This window comes from Boleophthalmus pectinirostris, unplaced genomic scaffold (genome assembly GCF_026225935.1).
Source record: "Boleophthalmus pectinirostris isolate CB_2022bp ecotype Guang Dong unplaced genomic scaffold, ASM2622593v1 HiC_scaffold_22, whole genome shotgun sequence".
Classification (NCBI taxonomy): domain Eukaryota; kingdom Metazoa; phylum Chordata; class Actinopteri; order Gobiiformes; family Gobiidae; genus Boleophthalmus; species Boleophthalmus pectinirostris.
The window spans coordinates 26828111-26841188 of record NW_026571190.1 but is presented as its reverse complement, the minus strand read 5'-3'; positions in this window follow the sequence as shown (position 1 = coordinate 26841188).

The following is a 13078-nucleotide window of genomic DNA, read 5'->3' as shown; positions in this document are numbered from 1 at the left end:
GTATGTGTGTGTATGTTTGTTTGTGTGTGCGTGTGTTTGTAAGCATGCAGCGCAGCAAGATGCTGAGATTACAGGCAATTATTGAAATGTCAGGGCTATAATGGTCCATTGCTCTGTACCACGCTATAAGTCAGAGTGATGCCTTTAAGGTGATGAACCAAGGACTTGATGGTTTTTATATTGCATTTTAAACACATATAGGCCATTCCAGCTATCTAAAACAAAATCAGTGTTTAGCGGAATAACATTTTTAGTGACAACAAGGACTAACAGATGGTGATTTACCAATGTTACACAATGTTGTAAAAGAACAAAGTGTGATCTGACAATGCAATTTCCATTCAAAAGGTGCACATTTGGAAATATTGTCCTCCATATATGATCCATAATGTTGCTGCTCAACTGGTATGGGGGGAATGATATAGAGTTAAAGGTGCACTGTGTAACTTTTCTGGTCGAAGGTTCACCACCTGCTTGTCTCCATGTAGAAATTACAGTTTTGCCTTGATTATTCCACAGTATGAAAATAATCTTGGTAATCACAATGGAGACAGAGCTATGGAGAAGCAAGCCTGCACAGGGTGAGAATTCATGTTTTTAAGGTATTTCTGATCTATAAAACAATTGTAATTGAACAAATTAAAGAAAGATATGCTGTGGAATATTCCAGGCAAAGAAAAAATATCTCCATGGAGACAAGCAAGTAGCGGAACCTCCACTGTAGAAGTTTCACAGTGCATCTTTAAACCACATATCCCAATAACAACTAATTTATATTACCTGGAAACATAATATAACATTGCGTGCCATTCATGTATCACTAAAAATCACTCAAGATGGCCGCCTCTGTCTGCATGAATTCCTCTGAACATGTGTTTCGAGGTCATGTGTTTGCCCATACAAAGTGCAGCCATGCGTTTATGTACAGCCAATGAATACTGAACCCATAGATCCATACATATTTATCATAGTGCTCTTGAATATTTAATCCACAGTGCCTACATACTGTACATGGTAGTCTTGATATACTTTGACAACATAGTGGTGCGGTGGTGTGGAGCAACATTGTCTTAGGCTGCACATTTGAAGGCTCAGATTGGTTTACTTCAACATGCTAAACAGTGTCTGAACAGGGATGCTATGTAACTCAATGCCACTGAGTTTTCCGCAGTGTGATGTGTGTCATGACGACCATCAATTGCAGCACCACAATCTATTTTTGTCCTAAACTCATCTCCAGCGCATCCCTTATCTCTTATGTTAAGTGCCTTATTATCTTTAAAGGGCCCGTACGATGCTATTTTCTGATCTGTGTTTATAAATTCTGAGTTTAATCATCAAAAACATACACGGCGTTGTGTTTTGTTTCATTCACACGTTTATCACACAAACCCTGCATATTTAGGCTGGGTTCTTCTCTCAAACAGAAAACACTCTTCCACCTTATGATGTCATGTGGTGATACAAGAAGTGGTCCATAAATTTTAACTAGAATCATCTGGATCATTTCCACCTTGGAATTGCCAGTCTCTACAGAAGGTAAAAAGTAGCTGTTAAGTTGAAAGCTGCCGTTTCGTGACATCACAAGGTGGAACAGAGCATTTTGAGCTTTGGAGATGTAGACAGGCTAATAATAACATCAGCTTTTGATGGCATAACAACATTCTAACATGGCCTAAAACACGCAAGAGTCAATTTTGCATAATATAGGACTTTAAATGCCTTATTATCGTTAAAGAGTTTGTGTTTACTATGTCTATAAGCTAACTGCAAAATATCATATGCTTCATTTATTCTCTCAAGGTTGTGTTTCTTGAGTCTTATTATTGCAACAAAAGCGCGTTTATGCTGCCTTGTCTCATTTACATTGTACTTATGGGATTCTGCTGCACTATTTTTGTTATGTTTGGTGTTCTAGTCAGCACATGCTATCTGTTTCTGTCTTTTTCAGTGGGGCTCAAAAAATCACTTAACTGTAGCTCTTAGTTCACTCATTAAGCAGTAAGCATGCTTATACATTACTGCCTTCCCTTCCTCACCCTCTTCTCTCACCAGCTAACTTTGTTACACATCCATAAATCTCATATTTGATGTTCTAGATCTGCTTTGACCATCTGCATCCCGTTTTTTAACTAATGCTTTGAAAACAATTTAAAGCTAGAAATGAATTGAATATCTATCTCTGATGTATAATTTAGCCTAATACAAAATACGTGGCTACTTGATCAGGTGCTTTGAGGGCCTACTCTGAACTTCCATGTTTACTTGCGCATATGCTTCTTGATTTTATCACGTTTAACGCCGTAAGCGATCCAAACACAAACATCTGGACTATTTCTGTATTACACTTTGCATGCCAGCATCTTCACTGAGCGTGAGGATGTAAACAGAAAAGATAGAAAACTTTCTAACTCTCTCACTTTTCTTGGTGGACTTCTATTTTGAACGCAGTAGGTATGAGCGCAATATCTATCCAGACGTCTGTTAAAAGCTTAAACGTTTTTCTCCAGGGCACATCATTGGTCATTTTCTTGTATGTCCTACGATAGTAAAAGCCATCGTCCTTTTGATCGCCACTTTACGGTCTCACTCGAATTAACGATACCACGACGGCTTTTACGCGCGGCATCTGCATCTTTAAAATCTGCCAACTTCACTCCACATCACCACACAGGGGATTTAGCGGCTACCGTACACTCCCGTATACACACACACATACACACACATACACACACTCACTCACGCAGCGGCGGCGTAGGTTGGAGGAAATTATTGGAGCGAGAGAGAAGGAGAGAGCAAGAGAGAGGAGGGAGAAGCAGACGCACGGTGTGGGGATTATTTGGGCAAAGCGGCCGCAGCCACGGTGGATGTTATGCACATTGAGGCAAACGGCTGTGAGAAGAGCTCGGTTCGATCCAATCTGCGAGTTTTTTAGCCCACAACAAAGACACCGGCTAATGGGACGCTGATAATGGTGAGCCAACGTGTCTTTTCGCTTTGCTTCATAGTTGTCACCGCTCCTCACGTGAACGATGCAACTTATTACAGCGGTTATGTGAAGGATCGTGCGCGTGGGCATGCTTTTTGGAGTGATAAAAACATACGACTGGCATGTAGCGTGTTCTTATAGTGGCTCTGTTCTCGTTTTCTTTCACTGATGTGATATTGCGAGTTCTAATTCACTTGTGTTGTCTGCTTACTACACACGTTATATTATTAAATTGTCTGGCTAAAAAAAATATTATTGCACCGCTTAATTTATCATTTTGGCCCAAATCAACGCCTCTGCTGCGTTGTCAAATAAATTGTAAGATTACGATTCTTTTCTGTCTTTAAATCAGGGTTTTAATGCTGATGGGAGATTAAAGAGGCTGTAAGGCGCTTGGTTCGCTTGCTGCTGCCTAGAGGTTCGGTGCTCTCCCTTTCCAATTATGCTCAGGGGTATTTTCTGAGGATACTGCCACAAACACTGATGAAATTGTTATTTTATTGCTTGGTCATAAAGGGCAGTATTTTTGTACAATGCCCTGTCTGGAATATGCAAAATGGCATGAGTACTTTGCTACAGTGGATTGAAGGGTTGATTTTATGCCTGTGGATTTGACTGCTAACATTCTTTCACTGATGTAGTTTTTGAATCCATTCTTTTGTCCTATATGACCATTAATTACATTCCACTCCTGAGATGTAGTAATTATAGTTTCCCACATTGTAAGTCTGGTGCCATTTTGATTCATGACAATTGCATTTCCCTTAAGCTACTTGTGCAACAGTGGCTTTAATGTGGCATTATGTCTGTCAGCAGTATTGTCCAGACAATGTATGGCAGTGGTAATGGCCAGCAAATCAATCATGCTTCTATTACAGCAAAAAAGGTGTCGCTTATTGATACAAGAAGAGAGGAGAGGAAGTGGAGAGCTCAGCTGTCTGCACTGCTAAATAATTGTTCTTTTGTTTTATTTTTTAAGAAAAAGTGATATTGTGCACTTTCCTGTCAGGCATTAGCATGTTGATGGCTGAAACCTCTAGACCAGGAAGCATTTTTGCTTGTGCATGTTGCGGACACAAAGGTCTGAAGTGGATATCACCAAAAAACTCTTCAGTGAAACAAAAAGAAACTTAAAGAAATGCCTTACACTGCTGTATAGCACTGGACCTGCTAATTCACTCTCACTTTAAGCCAAAAGATTCCATTTAGATACATCCTAGGATGAAACTGATGAGGGTGTGCAAACTCAACTTGAATGAGAGCTTAGTTTTGTTTTTTTTTTTTTTTCACTTCACATTAGGCAAGTGGTTTGCAACCTGTTTTATGACCTAAGCCTGCTACTCCTGGGTCAGAGGTGCCTTGTCACATGCCGTTCTGTGGAAGAATAAATACCTAGCCCAGCTGATCTGTGCCTGTGCGTGTGTGTGTGTGTGTGTGTGTGTGTGTACGTGTGTGTGTCTGTGCGCGTGCCACTGCAGCTGTTCTTCTTCTCCAAGAGATTACGTTTCACAAGAAGTGATGGATGCCAGTGTCTGCAGAGGCGGCGGTGGTGTGCGTCTATGTGGATGCAAATTTGTCAGCACATTTTAACATCCCTTACATACAAGGTGTCGAGGTTGTGCCTATATGTAGATTTGTCTGAAGTGCCCAGGGCCCTTTCCCTGCTGGGGTTAGGTAGGGTTAAGTAAGAGAGGTGACCGTGAGGTCACGGATGTTATGAGTCGGCTTGGTAATTATAGTGGCCGGGACTTTTGGTTCCCACAGGCCCGAACAACTCTGGCTCAATTTGGAAAACATGAGCTGGTCATTTTTATTGCACTAAAGAAAGTAAGAGTTGCAAGAAAATTACAAGAGCACATTGTGAGAATTAAAAGCATGTGTGAATGGTGATGATTATAGGGTCTGTGAGCACAGAATGGCAACTACATTTCCATCACTAAGTGTAAGTGAATAAATTATGCACTTAGGGTGTCTGGAAAAGCTATACTAAACTAAAAGACAAAATAAATCTTATAGTATGTACCATGTTTGTACTGGTGTTGAGCTGTGATGTTGAAAAGGGGATGTGATGTGTGAAATCCCAATCGAGTCACTGCACACTAGTAAACTATTTATACATGATATACATTTTAGATATTTAAACATGAAGTGACTAGCATGTCATTTAACATATTGTATAACTGAAGTGGGGATCATTACACAGGTTTGCTTAAAACAAGCTCGAGATTGCATTTTAGAGGTTTCTGCTGCTGCTTCAGTCAGCCAGAGTCTGACTGCGCTGCTGCTCACTCCAGGAAACAGAGCTCTGGAGGCAGTGTTTGGACCACTGAGAGGACGCAACCCCACTATTGATTTACCTGCTGGTCGGAGAGGACGGCTTACCCAGCTCTGCATGTCCCCGCTATCATCTTTCTCACCTGCGTCTCCAGGTCTGTCTGTCTGTCCAGCCCCCTTCCCGCTCCCACACCACTCAATAACACATTTTCTGTCATCACAAAGCTTGTCTTCAAACCCCCTCTTGTCTTCCATCATGCAATCACACCCACATACAGACTGTGAATACGTAATTAATAGGCACAAGTCTTCACCTGCGGAGCCGAGCATATGGTTAGATATTAAAAATTTAACTTCAGACTTCTCTCCATTCTGAGTTTTCCGGCACTTTAACTTTTCTGTCACGCCACCTCAGATCTCTTAAACCACAAACTTGAATGTTTTCATATGTTCTTTTTGTAATTCAAGCACTGGTGGAACATAGACTAGTGAAAATGTTTTTGCTCAAGGACATAAAGCCACAATATTCAGAGGCAGAAATACGCAGATGAGATTTCCACATTTTTGAGCCAACTACTTTATTAGGTATACAGTTTTGGTCAATCAGTGATTCTGATATTCCTGCTTTGTCCTGTATTCTATATTGAGTTACTGTCACTTAGCTATCTTCCAGTCAGCTTATTCTCCTCTGATCTTTATTATGTGTATGGAGGGTCTGCCATCTGCTTGTCCTGATTTATTGATTTGTCTTGAATATTTCACAGTACTTATTGCATTAAAGGTGCACTGTGTAACTTTTCTGGTGGAGTTTGCGTGGAGATGTTCTAGCTCTCCCTGTAATGTTCCATGCTATGACATTAAACATATCCATCTACCATTATGGGTGTTTCTATTGCTCAAAAATATAATAATTTCCTCTGTGAAAAGGGGTGACTCTCCACAGATCTGAGTTGTAATGTAGCGTAGTGCTGTCACCTGCTTTCCATGGAGACATGCTGATGGTGGACACTCCAGCAAAAATGTACACATTTAAACTTTTAAATATCCCCTGCATGTATTCATTTACAGAAAAAAATAGGCCTCTCTACAGACCTAACATGCAACTTGGCTTGGTAGTTTTATCTGCTTTCCCCTAACTTTACTGCCATACTCTGGAACATTCTAGACAAAGTTACGCAGTGCACCATTTAGAAAAAACATGCATATACAGTTGAGAATTATTTTTATGGTTTTTTGTTTTTTTTTTACAATGAAAACAGTTTTTTTCTAATTGGAACAAAGCAAGTAAAGAATAAATTATAGGCATATAGGCAGAGAGGAGAGGTTGTGGTTGGAGTTGGACCCCCATCCCAATCACATGGAGATACTCTGGGACAACCACAACAATTTAGTTTTCCTCTCTCCTCCTCGCACAGACCAAACACTCGCAGGCCTTCACGAATAAAGCATTTCCCAACTCTTCCGCCAATTCAGAGGTTGTCATCTTCCTCTCAACTGCCCGTTTTTCTTCTATCCCCACAGCATGCCTGATGGTCTGACAGAGCCCACTGGTGCCAGACCACAAAGCCCTATTTTCCCTATGCAGTTTTTTTTTCTCTCTCTCTCTCTCTTTCTCTCCCTCCCTCCATCTGTCTAGCCCTGCCCCTCCTCGCCACTAGAGTTTAATCTGTGGCAGGGACTTAGCAGCATGGTTAGTAGGGACTTTTCACATCATTTTCTTTTGCCCCACTAAAAGATTGGTGGTTTGTTCAACACCTTTTTATGTGCTGGCTGGCCTGTCACGATAACAAATTTTAAAGTTTGATATATTGCTGGAGTAAATATAGATGATAAAGGATAGTACTGAAACTAATTTAAGCCACTGATACAAAAACTCTAAAGTAGAATATATACCACAAAAACTATTCCAGACATACAATATTGTTAATAAAATCTAGTTTGCATCTGTCATGAGTCATAGAAGTTATTAATTCAACCTTTTATGGCTTTTATGGCTTAAATCTTATCATAACCAAGTAAAAACCAAACATCTCTCAGAAAATGTACACACGATAAATACTGACCCCAAAAAATACTGTTCCAGCTTCCATGAATGATTAGTCGATAGACAGACCTATGTGCTAGAGCAATGTTTTTTCATTTTCATTCGCTCTTTACAGCTTTTTTGTTCAGTTCTATCTTTACCATTTGTCCACAGATGCCTTTTTATGAATTTGCGTCACAGACATACAGCCTGTAACATATCCTACCATTCATAGAAAACAATGTGAACAATGGAGTTGAATATGAAAAACATTTTGAATTGAAGATGCTCCTTTCAGGTCTAGACAGTGTTTTGGATTCATCCCAAAATGAATCATTGTGATCATGACCCAGTTCTGACCTTTAAAATTTCCACAACAAAAATAAAAAATTGAATGTTTATTTAAGCGCTCTTGGCAAACAGCATTTTTCACACCTCGCTAAAATGTTTACACTGTATAGCTGTCAATCACAGAGCTCAATCTATGGAAGACTATATTTCATAGGCTATAAGTATTTTTCTTAGACTTACTTAAAGTTTATTGATCCGCACAGGAGCTCACACGTCACAAAATAAGTAGCAAAAATAACAAGAGTCAAATAAGGTATAATTAAATAATATATAGAAATATAGTTATACAAATATATTTAGTAAGTTTCTAGGAGCTGTTTTGACTTGCTGCCATTTTCAGATCAACACCACTTAACCTGCATCTTGTTCCTGGCCTTTGTAACTGATATGGCTGAGCTACTGTCATTTTAGTTCTTTCTTTTATGCTATAGATCCCTAAAGATTCTGCTTTCATCCACTGACTTCTAAAATGACAATCTCTATTCATAGAGAGTCCCTAATCCATATGTTCCCTCTGCCTGCTTTTGCCATCTTCACTGGCAGCCACTCCAACTGCACATCTGTGTTTTTTTCCCACACATTACCTGTCAATCAAACATCGAGGTGCATAGTTTTTGTCTCCTCTCCTTACCGTAGCACTACTAACTTTATTTGATTTGTGCATTTTTGCTTCTGTATCATTTTTCATGCCAGCCGATCTTACCCCTGTTAAATGCTGCCAACCGCCAGGTGTTGAGAACAATAAAAGCCCACTTCTTTCATGTCAGCCTAATATGAATCACTATTATGTTATATCAATCAGAAGCTGAGCACACACACTAGACATTTTTATGAACGATTCGTGGATGAGGACTGAGGCTATAGCGGGGAATTTTCCAGTCCATTATGCGACTTGAGTGTTTGCTTTACTATCCTCTATGGGAGTCTTTACCTCCGCTGCCTTGGCTAGGGCTCTGCTGCTCGGTCCAAGTGCGCTTCTCAAAATGGCCACCCCAGTCTTCTTGATGTAGCCAAACGGATTAGCTGTGTTTGTCTCTGGTAGTGTAATTAATGGGCTTTGATTATATTTCCCCATTTGATTTTTCAATTCAATCCATATTTTTATATTGTCCTCCCTGCGCTCATCATCTCACATCCTGTTGTTGTTTCGTCGTTTATTCTCTCTAGGGGGGCTGTGCATCCAACACAAATCCATCCCTTCTTGCCTATGTTCAGGAATTAGACTGCAGCATTCCCATTTCCTGAGACTCCCCGAGGCACCTGGGATTAAACTGTGTGATGGTGTGTGCCTTTCCTGATTGTAAAATGCTTTTGGACAATGACAGCTCTAGTGAAACAGCTCCAATGAGGTTGAAGGTTGTGCATGTGTGTGTGTCAGTGTAATCTCTTTACAAATAGAGCATTTGAAATAAATCGCGCTGCCCTGTCCTCATAAGACATGATGCCCCAGGCCTGGCATACCCACTTGGAATACTGTACGGCTATTGAAATGAAAATGAAAATGGATCATACATATTCATTTGTCACATTTTAGTTTGACGTGTGTGCTGAAGGATTTAAGCCGTCCACTGATATGCAGCTTGTTAGAATCCAGGATTATTTTATCATGACCCACAATTGTATTATACACAAATACTACAATAATAATACAGTACAAATAATATTTTTCTAAAATGTATTCTTCTTAAATTTTTGTGGCGTAACATTATGTTGAAGGAAGCCTGTAGTAGTCCATTTTTGTGCCAACATGACAATATTATCTTATATTATTGTGGTCACTTTTCCCCTCTATTTAAATACGCAGTGTCAGAGACACACATTCATATATTTTTGGTTACTTTTTGGCGATACTATAAGATTTAAGCCATGAAATGTTGAATTAATAACTTCTATCTGCTGCTATTTGTTTATGGCAGTTCATGATGTTTTTTTTAACAATACTGTATATTCAGAACATTTTTGTGGTTTAAATCTGCTCTTAGGTTTTTGTGTCAGTGGCATACATTTGTTTCAGTATTATAGTTTATCATCTATATTTACTTCAGCAATATATCTAACTTTAATTTGTTATCGTAAAGCCTTTGTTTGTAATACATGGCTTTATAGAATCAGGCAGCACGTTGCACTGTGGTCTTCACTTACAAATCCAATTGTCCAGCATGGAGTGATGGAAAGGTGTGGCACAGTCATGCATACAGGCTTTTCTCGTGCATCATAAATATAATGTTTCATTCTATTACAGAGTTTTTGCACGTAATCATTTATGCATGTTTCATTATACTTGAGACCTACAGGTTTTCTAAAAATATGTAAATTTGATTCCTCCCTTTGGGGAATGAGACGCCATCAACATAATCCGAACATTAGCATGATGTGACTTAACAGCATGCTAGCTTAAAACAAATCACCACCTTGTCTCTGCATCATTACCCCGTGTCCATTCTTCACCTTGCACACACGCACACTATGAAATGACTTCCTCCTCTCTCTCTGCCTCTCAGTCTCTCTGTCTCTCTCTCCTCCTCTGCTACTCTTCACCTCTCTGTCTTTCTCTGTCTTAATCTCTGTCTCTCTTTCCATCTCTGTCTCTCTCTCCGCCCCTGTCACTTTTCACCCCCCATGTCTTTCTCTGTCTTCACCTCTCTGTCTCTCTCTCTTCACCTCTCCATGTCTCTCTGTCCACCTCTCCCACTCTTCACCTCTGTCTTTCTCTTTCTTCACCATTCTGTCTCTCTCTCCATCTGTGTGTGTACACCTCTGTCTTTGTCTGTCTCTCTCTCCCTCTCCATCCTCTTCTGTCTGTCTCTCTCTCTCTCTGTGTACCTTTCCCACTCTTCACGGCTCTGTCTTTCTCTTTCTTCACCTCTCTGTCTTTCTCTCTCTGTCTCTCTCTCTTCACCTCTCCATCTCTCTCTCCACCTCTGCCACTCTTCACCTCTGTCTTTCTCTTTCTTCACGATTCTGTCTCCCTCTCCATCTCTGTGTGTCTCTCTCTCCACCTCCACCACCCTTCACCCCTCTGTCTTTCTCTTTCTTCACCTCTCTGTCTCTCTTTATCTCTCTCTTTGTCTCTCTTTCTTCACCTCTGCCACTCTTCACCTCTGTCTTTCTCTTTCCTCACTTTTCTGTCTCTCTCTTCATCTCTGTCTCTCTCTCCCTCTCCACCTCTGCCACTCGTTATCTGTCTTTCTCTTTCTTCACCTCTCTGTCCCTTTCTCTCCATCTTTGTATGTCTCTCCTCCACCTCTGCCACCCTTCACCTCTCTGCCTCTCTCTCTCTCTCTCTCTCTCCACCTCTGTGACTCTTTACCTCTCTGTCTTTCTCTTTTTCACCTCTCTGTCTCTCTCTCCACCTCTGTTACTCTTCACCTCTCGCTGTCTTTCTCTTTCTTTACCTCTCTGTTTCTCTCTCCATCTCTGTGTCTCTCTCTCCACCTCTACCACCCTTCACCCCTCTGACTTTCTCTTTCTTCACTTCTCTGTCTTTCCCTCTTCCCTTCTCTTCATCTCTCTGTTTCTCTCTCCCTCCCTCCCTCCCTCCATCCCTCACCTCCCTCCATCCATCCCTAATGTATCCACAGAGCGAGTACTTGGCACACCCTAACTACTGCGTTCCTGGACAGCCTAAGAAGCAGGAAGTGCCTTAGCAGGTCTCTCAGTATCTCCGTATTAAATTAGAGCAGTCATTTAATACATCCCTTTGTGGAGATATAGCTTCACTTACCCCTGCGCATCCTCCCTCACCCACCATAGCAGAGACACCTAACAAACTGCAGCTCAGCCCTGCTTCTTTCATAAGAGCCTTCTGTAATAGCTTTATTGAGAGTAACAAGGTTGTCTTCTAGAGTTACAGGCAGTTCTTGGCCTCTGTCTCGACTTGGATATCGATATAATGTGTGGAGATCTTTTCAGTGTCTATATCTTAACTTCGAACTAATGCACACGCGCTAGAAATTAGATTACAACCAGCTGATTGTTCCATCACTACCCAAATATGCAACCTATATACAAACAACAATGGTTCAATAATGTTCACTCTTTGGACTCAGTGACCTATTTTTAATGTAATTTTAATCTAATCATCAATTAGGTGCTTGGATCTTTATAAGTGAGAAGGTTATAGCCAATACTTTTGTCAGCCAAAACATGCAGTTTAGAGCAGAGTTCAGACTTCAGAAACAGAAGCTTGACTATATTATGTGTTAAATGGTATTGCATGACATTTTGTTTTGTTATATTACACAAAATTGATTCTTGTGAGCTTTAAGCCATATTACAATGTTGTTACCTCATCAAAAACATACCTGGAGTGTTTTGTTTCATTCTCACATATTTGAGTGAGACTGGCAATTCCAGGGCTGAAATCCTCCAAATGATTCTAGTGCAGTTCTATGGTGTTTTCTGTTTGTGTGAATGAAACAAAACACAACTCAAGGTATGTTTTTGGTGAGGAAACATTATAACATAGATCAGAAAATAGCGTAATATGGGCCCTTTGAATGAATGAATGAATGAATAAATAGATTGATTTGTGTCATTCTTTTGATGGTCATAATTCTTCTTTATGCATGCTGTTTTTGTCCATAGCACAATTAATTGAAAATATATAATCCCTTCTTGGATATTATAAACAAGAGCATGTAAAAACGAATACATTGTACTACAGAGATAAGCAGAAATTCTTCCTCAACTCCGAGTGTTATTGTTCACATTTAAATCACCAAACACTGCACACTTAACACATACCAACTAATTATTGTTTTTATCTGAGACATTTTCAAAAACACACAGATCTTATTAATGAGATTTGGTCATCCGAAACACCCCATTCTTTACATTTAATTGGTCCTCAGTTGTCGATGCTGTCATGTTATTTTTATACAGGTTCAGGATGCAGTCACAGCACAGATTGATGCTTCTTTCTGCACAGCACGGGTGACCCTTGATCCCTATCGTGCCTGAGTGTGTCTATATAGAGTGGTGTACTATGGGCATGTAATTGTGAAGCTCAGAACTACAGTACATAATAATAATCACTGAAACATGAAGAAAATCTGTGGAACCAGCTCATTCAGGTGTGAGTTACAGGTGCATATGCACAGTACATAGACATTGGTGATTCACGTTCTATTTTCAACGAAGAATATAAAATGACATAATTGAAACTAGATGAGGTTTGCGTAAATCCCTGGAATTTGTGCAGGATTTAAAATATTTTTGACCACTGGTTTACTACCTATAGTGCTGTTACGATTAGGGATGTAACGATTTAAATTCCTTGGTACGATATTTTCACAATATGCAAGTAACGGTACGATATTTATTGCGATATTTTGTAGAAGCTAACATAATTATGAATATACTATTTTTTCCTTTAAAAATGTCTTGACAAGCCTTTGGTTCTGTCATAAACCAAAGAGTTATGAACTAAAAGTGCTTAA